This window comes from Mastomys coucha, unplaced genomic scaffold (assembly GCF_008632895.1).
Source record: "Mastomys coucha isolate ucsf_1 unplaced genomic scaffold, UCSF_Mcou_1 pScaffold6, whole genome shotgun sequence".
NCBI lineage: Eukaryota > Metazoa > Chordata > Mammalia > Rodentia > Muridae > Mastomys > Mastomys coucha.
The window spans coordinates 34,847,615-34,855,885 of NW_022196912.1; the positions used below are offsets into that span (position 1 = coordinate 34,847,615).

Consider the following 8,271-nt stretch of genomic DNA (forward strand, 5'->3'; position numbering starts at 1 on the left):
CCCTCTCTCCCCCTCCCCCCTCTCGTTTCTCAGACTGCAAGCTGCAAAGCTGGGAAACCCGAGGCGTGCTCCTCCCTCCCTTTTGGACCCCCGGGCTTGCACCCGATACACTCCGTGTTTTTTGTTTTTTTTTTAAAGGTCTCTGGGTGTGTGCTGGGAATGGGAAGAGAGGTTTCTAGCCCGGTCCCTGCGTGTGCTGCGTGTGTGTGTGCGTGTGTGTGTGTGTGCAAGATGAGCTCCAGGCCAAAGTGGAACAAGGCCTGGCAGTGGGGCTGTTCGTGTGTGATCTCGAAAGAAAGCGACAGGAGTGCAAAATGGGAGGCCGAGGACGCGCCCACGTAGGAACGAGACCGCAGGAGGTTTCTAGTTTCAAATTGAAAGGAAGGGGCGCCCCCCTTGTTTGAAAATAAATAAGTGCGGGCTACGAGGGTGGCGCCTTACCGCTTTCTTCGGCCGAAGGCGACACCTCGCGGAGACCAAGCAGAAAGCGGAGCCGCACCGCCCAGCCTCGGAGCCCGAGTGGGGCCACCCCCGCGAGACAGCGAATCCTCGCTACCGCGGAAGGGATTGTGAAAAGCGTCCCCTAAAGTCGCGCCCACCGCTCCCAACAAATAGCCTTTCCGAAGCCAGGGTTGAATTACGGACAGCTGCATTCGTTGCCCAAACCACCGCTTGAGTTCATATTTTTGGTGGCATCAAGGAAGCCACCCTTAACTTGTCCTCTTTGTGTCCCATTTGCCTCACTTACGAGGTGGCGTGAACAGAGAGCTCGCGACATCTTATTTAGACCAGAGCAGGGTTCGTGTATTCTTCGTTTACAACCGTGGGCACATTTCCCTCCCTCCCCATCCCACAGTGTCTCACTTCTGTCTAGGCAAACATTCTAAAAGTTCTGTTTGTTTCCTAAATGTGAGGCTAAAAATAATTGCTCCTGCCCCACAAAACTTTCCAAGAGTTACCTGGGTCCCTGGGTGAAGCCCTTTTCAACACACATTCTCAGTAGGATGGGATTTACCCTTAAACCCTTAAGCTTGTTTGTGGGGAAGCTTCTCCATTTCCCTCTAAATTGAAAATGACACCCCTCATTCACCTCCAGCGAGGAAGAAGAGAATGCCTTGAGAATCAAGGTCAAAATGTTGCATATTAGCATGTGTGAAAGTCTTTCCATCTGTCCCTGAATGCCTACATAATTCTGGTGACTAAGGCAGATTCTAGGAAGTAGCGCATGAATGAGGGTGAGCCACCCTTCTAAGATCCTTTATTATTGGGCTCACATATGTAAAACCCATTACCTTTGCAAAAGCCTTTAACACCCTCATTTTCACACCCCTGGCCACTTCCAAACCAAGCCCTCCCGCTGAATTCTCCCTCAAGATGCTGGCTCTCTGAAAACTTTCCTCAGATTGTAATTATACGTACACAGCAGGAGCTGTATGGTAAGTGGCCCTGGATGTTGATGGAGGTAGGCGGCATTGAAAGGGACCCTTTTAGACTGCCAGAACTGGCAGGTTAGTTTTGTTTATTAGTGACATAGTGGGAGAGAGATAGGTGTGGCTCCCAGAACCGTCTCTTTTTGATGTTGCTTTTGGGGGGAGGAAGGGTGTTTCAGTTTGTTTTTGAGCCGAGGTCTCCTATAGCCCAAGATTACCTTAAACTCCATTTGAAACAAGGAGGATGACCTTGAATTGATTCTCTTGCCATTACCCAAACTATGGGACTACAGGTCTGTGCCACCGCATCTGGCTTCCAGAATCTTCCTCAGAACCTCAGCAGCAGACACACAAAGGACACTTTGACCTGCCTACTACAACTCCCTCAAGCAGCAGAGGATTGGGAAAGTGGGCCACAGTGGATAAAGTTCTCTCTCCACACCTGTGCTCTTCACTCTGCTAAAAGATAAGATGTTTCAGAAAAGAAGGGACAGAGAGCCAGTGACCTGGCTACTTACTCTACATGCCTCTGAGCAAATCGTTTATCTTCCCTGGACCTTAATCTCTAATCTCCTGCTTTTAATGCAAACCAGCAATTACTGAAATTACCAGCAAGTCTGAATCTGAAGGTTAGCAGAATGATAAAAGTCAGAAAGTATTTATTGGTACCTTCACTGGCAGGTGGAAAGATAAAAAAGACTGCATAGAGAAAAATTACCTAATACCCATTCTTGGTGGATCTGCCCGGAAACCCAACCATTCTTCTTACAAATAAATGTTGACACACTCACTCCAAGATTCCAAGGAACAGACCCCCCCACACAAACAAATAATAGGAATCTTTGGTGGGTTTGGAAGCCAAGACATTTTGAGACCCAACATGGATCAAGGTGACAGCTTCATGGACCTCACCTACAGCTTCATGGACCACCTCTACACTAGGAAGAACAGACACACACCTAACAGGGATGGCTCCTTTAAGAATGGATCTGGTTTATAAATAAGATGATGGAGGGATATTGCTTTAATCTTTTCTTTCTTCCTTCCTTCCTTCCTTTCCTCCTTCCTTCCTTCCTTTCTTCCTTCCTTCCTTCCTTCCTCCCTTCTTTCCATTCTTCCTTTCTTTCTTTCTTCTTTACCAAATGAAATAAATACAGATAGCTTATAGGTACACAAACCCAGGAGGATTTAATCCATGACTGGTTCGCAGACCAACAACTTCATCCAGTTTTAAAATTTCTTCTACAACCATCTTTACTGAGTCCAGACTTGCCCTGCCCAAATAAAGGAAGGCACAGTCCCCTGTGGCACTGCACTCCAGCCCTTGTGAGGCTGAGGCAGGGAGTTCAAAATCAACCTGGACTATACCACAAGACCTTGGCCCAACAAAAACAAAGGCCCTGCAAGTTTTGCTTACAAAATAATTGAAAAATCCCTGGAACCAAGCTGGTAAGATGGCTCAGGTGGCAAGGACCCTTGCCACTATGTCTAACTGTGGGAGTTCAGTCTCTAGGGACCATGCCCCTGGTGGAAGGGGAGGAAAGACTCCTACAAGTTGTCCTCTGCCCTCTACATGCATTCTGTGTCACACAAGTCAACACATATACATGCTTTAAAAAAATCCCTCAGATTGACTTTGTTTTTTAAAAAGTTGGGGGGTGGGGAGGTTGATGAGGAAGTATTGTGTGAAAGAAAAAAGACAGAGGAGGAAGAGCAGAAAAGAAAACTGACATTCTGTATTGCACTCAAAAAAGGTAAAATATGAAAATAGGTAGGATTTAAGATTTGATTGCAAAAAGTAGAACTATCAAAAAAGACAGATTGATATAGTAGGAAATACACTGGGCTGGAGAGATGGCTCAGCGGTTAAGAGCACTGACTACTCTTCTGAAGGTCGTGAGTTCAAATCCCAGCAACCACATGGTGGCTCACAACTATCCATAATGAGATCTGATGCCCTCTTCTGGGGTGTCTGAAGACAACTACAGTGTATTTACATATAATAAATAAATCTTTAAAAAAAAATACACTTAATGATATGTCAATGGATGGGAGTCTCAAAAATATAAGGCTTGAAGGAAGGTCAAATGACTGAGGCTCATGCAGAGTCCCGAGCTGCCTAGCATTCTGGGAGCTGAGGGCTAGGAAAGCAGTCTTCTCAGACCGATAAAGTCTCAGGCATTATTAACCCTGTCTGGGAAGTAGCCCACAGAAAAGTCAGAGAATCTACCTAGGCTGGCTGTCACAGAGTTAATCTCGACTGGGAGATAAGAAACCCGGACAGTAGATTCAGAACAACTGAGTTTTTTGTTTGTTTGTTTGTTGAGTATGTCTTTATGTAGATAAGGGGTATGTAGAACAGCTAAGTCTACACTTAAAATTTCCGACTCCATCGCCCCTTGAGTTCATCAGCACTCAAAAATGTCATATTTGGGATGGCACTTCCTGACTGCCCTCAGAGGCAAAGATTATATTCCCTGTGCAGGAAGGGATCGTAGAAACTGAATGGAGGTAAGGAATAGCCAGAGAGAAATCTGCTTCCAGGATATGAATAGGCAGTTTGCCAAACAGGAAATGCAAATTGAGCACAAGAGAAGATGTGCAAACTTGCTAGAGTCGGGACAATGCAAATTAAATCTCAGGGAGATTAACAATTCAGTCTAGCAGATTGTCTCCAGACCAGGGTGAGGCTGGGGCGTGAGAGATAGGAACTCTTTCATATACCACTGGTGCTTTTGTCCCAAAAGTAGAAAGAATTCCACTCTAGAATCACCCAAAAAGAGATGATAAAGCAAGAGCTGTTGAAATGTCTTTAGTAGGTAAAGGAACCTATGGCTGAGCCTGGCAATTTGAGTTTGATCCCTGAGTCCCACATGATGGAAGGGAGAGAATCAGCTACTTAAAGTTGTCCTATGATCTCTCCTAATCCTTAACAAAACAAATAAATATGCAATGTAAAATAGTTTTTAAAATGCCTGAGGATAATGGAGCATATCTGTAAACATCAACACTTGGGAAGTAGAATTGAGAAGATTCACAAATTTGAGGCTAATGTTGTGCCTTTAGCAAGATCCTGTCTCAAACAAAAAAACAAACCAACAAAAACCCAAACCAAAACAAGAACAACAACAGCCAAACTGAGACTCCATTAGTGCATTCACCTTTAATCCCCAAACTCAACATTGGGAGGCAGAGAAAGGTAGATTTCTGTATACCCTGGATGAAGGGAGGGAAGGGGAGAGAGAAAGTAAGAAAGAGAGAGAGAGAGAGAGAGAGAGAGAGAGAGAGAGAGAGAGAGAGAGAGAGAGATTAAGACAAATCACCAAGAATGCATACTGCTTCAAGGTTGTCAATAGCAAAAACACCGTAAGACTTCTTAGTGCTCATCAACAAGCTGGGTGTGTTGCCTGTGATCCTAAAGTTAGAAAGGCTGGGTCTAAAGAAATGCAAATTTGGTGTCTGCCTGAGCTAACTAATCAGGTCAGCCTAGGTCATATATAGAAGTTGAAGGCTAGCCTGGATGGTGTAGCAAAATACTATCTCAAAACAAAGATATGACGCCGCCCCATCCCCCACCCCCTGCCCCCTGTCCGCCAAATGCCACCAATGCACACACAGTAGGGCCAGAAGGATGGCTTATTGGGTAAATGTGCTTGCTATCAAGCACAGCAACCCGAGCTGGATTCCCTGGGACTTACACGTTGGAAGGGGAGAACCAACTGCCACAACGTGGTCTTTTGACTTTCACAGGCGTGCTGTAGCATGAGTGACACCCCCAACCCCCTCCAATAATAATACTTTCTCAGAACCAACAACATATGGTACTCTTTCAACAGTGCTGGGCAGAGACAGCAAGCTACACTCTCTAGTAAGCCTTACACTCTTGAGGATAAACACCAGACACTCTGCACTGCCCTGTGCTGCCGGGTTATGGCGCTTGCAGACTTTGAGTTAGGCTTATTTGTTTTTAAGTGTGTATGTATCAGTATATCACACACACATGTTTTTGATGCCAGGAATTGGGCCCAAGGGTCTTCTCCACGCTAAGTAAATACATGCTCCATTACTAAGTTGTTCCTAGCCAAGGTTTAAGGGCTTTAAATACACTTAACAAACAAACAAACAGTGGTTTGTTGGGGTACTCAGGCCACCTAAGTCAAAAAGTATGTGTAGGGGCTGAAGAGATGGCTTAGCAGTTAAGACCCTTTGGCTGCAATCCCAGAGGAACTGGGACTGATTCCTAGTACCCACACGGTATCTTATAACTGCCTCTAACTCCATTTCCAGGGGATCCTGTATAAATAATAATAATTATTACTGTTATTTTAAAAGAAGCATATATAATATACCAAAGAATTGAATATACAGTCACTAAAACCAACCATGTTACACATACAGTAGGCAATGACTTGGAAACTGTCTGAGTCCAGAAGAAGGGAAGAAAGATTGGTGAGAGGGCACAGTGGGTTTCCGCTAAGCCTGCCAACCTGAGTTGGATCTCAGGATCCACGGGCTGAAAAGAGAGAAAGAATTCCTGCAAGTAACCCTCTGACCTCCGAGGACGTACCATGGCACACACAGACTCCTGCAACATACCCAAACTAAATAAATACAATCAAAATTAAAAAGAAAAGGATCAAAGGATGGATCAGTGTGTCTGGCATTTGAAATATATGTGTATTTACATCTATCTTTAATACCTGTGATTGGTGAGATTAATTATCAACCAGACACAACCTAGAATCATCTGGGCAGGGAGTCTTGATGAGAGATTGTCTAGGTCAGGTTGGCCTGTGGGTATGTCTGTGAGTGATTGCCTCAGTTGATGTGGGAAGTCCTCGCCCACTGTGGGTGGTACCGTTCTCTGGGATTGGGTCCTGAACTGTCTGCTAGTGGAGACAGTGAACTGAGTGTTGAGGACACACACATTCTTCCTTTGCACTTGACTGTGGATGTACCAGGCCTTTGAACTTCTTGGTGCCTTGACTTCCCTGCTGTAGTGAACTGTAACATGGAATTGTGAGCTAAAATAAACCTATTCTCCCCAAAAGTTGCTTTTTTGTTGTGTTTTGTTTTGACTAGAATAAAATCAGACCATTTGGGATGGGTGGGGCCTTTTCTCTTGATGTCATCTTCTCACAATGGTGGGATGAGTAGCAAATTTATTTTTAATTGATTTTTAAAATATTTAGTTATGTGTATGTCTTTGGGTTCATGCTACATGTGTGCAAGGGCCCATGAAGGCCAGGAAAGGGCTGAATCTGGAGTCACAGGTAGTTGTGAGTCACTTGATGAGGGTGTGGGGAACTGAACCTGAGTCTTCTTCAAGAACCAAATGCACTCTTTTTTTTTTTTTTTAAAGAGGAAGGGAAGGAGGGTAGGAGAGAGGAAGAGACACAGAGTGACAGAGAAAGAGATTTTTTGTTTTTAGATTTATTTATTTATTATAAGTAGCTGTCTTCGGACTCTCCAGAAGAAGGCATCAGATCTCATTACAGATGGTTGTGAGCCACCATGTGGTTGCTGGGATTTGAACTCAGGACCTCCAGAAGAGCAGTCAGTGCTCTTAACCACTGAGTCATCTCTCCAGTTCCCCCAAATGCACTCTTAAGCCTTGAGCCATCTCTTTCCAGCCAGTATAAATAACTATTATTTTTTTTAAAAAAAAATTTGCTTATATAGTTAATCATTTATGGAAGTAAAGGAGCCCTTTGCAAAACCTAAACTCACCCTTAAATCTATGTTTTCTTACCCAGATTTGCTGTCATTGTTTTTGATTACCTGCCACTGAATTCAACCTTAAAGGGTTCAGAGAGGCCGAGATGAGGCAAATTAGGTGGTGGTTTGAATTTGGATCACAAGCTGACCACCACAGCTGAATGAAGTATATAATATTAGAGGTATCACAAACTAGGTGCATGTTTTTTTTGCCATTGGAGGCTGGAGGAAATTTCAAAGGCAGCATTGAGAGGGTTTAGCCAAGGGTGAGTGTGTGGCTGAGGGGTTGTATTGGTAACACCATTAAAAAAAAAAAAAATCCTAGGGTGTTTACTACAAAGGTAAACAAACCCTGATCCTTGAGATGGGCTTATCGGTAGGAGTTTTGGTATTGAGCATGGACACCAGGACCTCCAATTTTTTGGATTCATAGCGACGGGGATGGGGTGGGGATGGAGGGGGCTGTTAGGGGTGGGGGCTTGTGGGGGTCAGCTACAAGCAGGGTCCGATCATACTGGATGAGGAAGTCTTTGATCTCCTTAGAGGCTTCATTCACATATTTTTGGTAATAAGCCACCAGGACTTTTGAGATGGACTGGTAGCATAAATTTGGGCCACCAGGACCCGGGATATCCACACCAGCAAATCGCTCCTTGCCCAGAAGCAAAACAGGCTCCAGTAACTTGTACTGCAGTGTGCGTGGCTCGATCATCTCCAGGTGATGTCCATTCACCTTAATGAGCCCGTTTCCTCGTTTGCAGTGGGCCATAGCTGTCTCTGTCTTCTTGCGTCGGAGACCGGCGCAGATGGCAGCGGACCCTTGCTCAGCATAGCTAGAGCTCCTTACCCGAGCTCCTTACAGCCCTGCACCGCCACCGGAAAAGGACAGTAAAACCATTTTAAATGCTGGTTCTGATCATAGTTCTAAGGCAGTCATCAACAAGCAAGATTTGACTACTTGTCCTCAATAGGCCAATGATATTGCCTAGTAGTAATGGTGGAAAGCAGAGATAGAAGGTGCATTCAATGGGATCGCATCAGAGAGAGGAACAAATAAAGAGGTTCAATGTCCCCCCATCACAGGCCCCCAGTTTATCTTTGATGTCCTAACAGGTATAGGATT

General features: G+C 44.8%; 1 pseudogene; it reads right to left on the reverse strand.

The window, feature by feature from the left end:
* Positions 1–7,575: 7,575 nt before the first annotated feature.
* On the reverse strand, positions 7,576–7,979 carry LOC116080981 (annotated as a pseudogene).
* Positions 7,980–8,271: the final 292 nt, after the last annotated feature.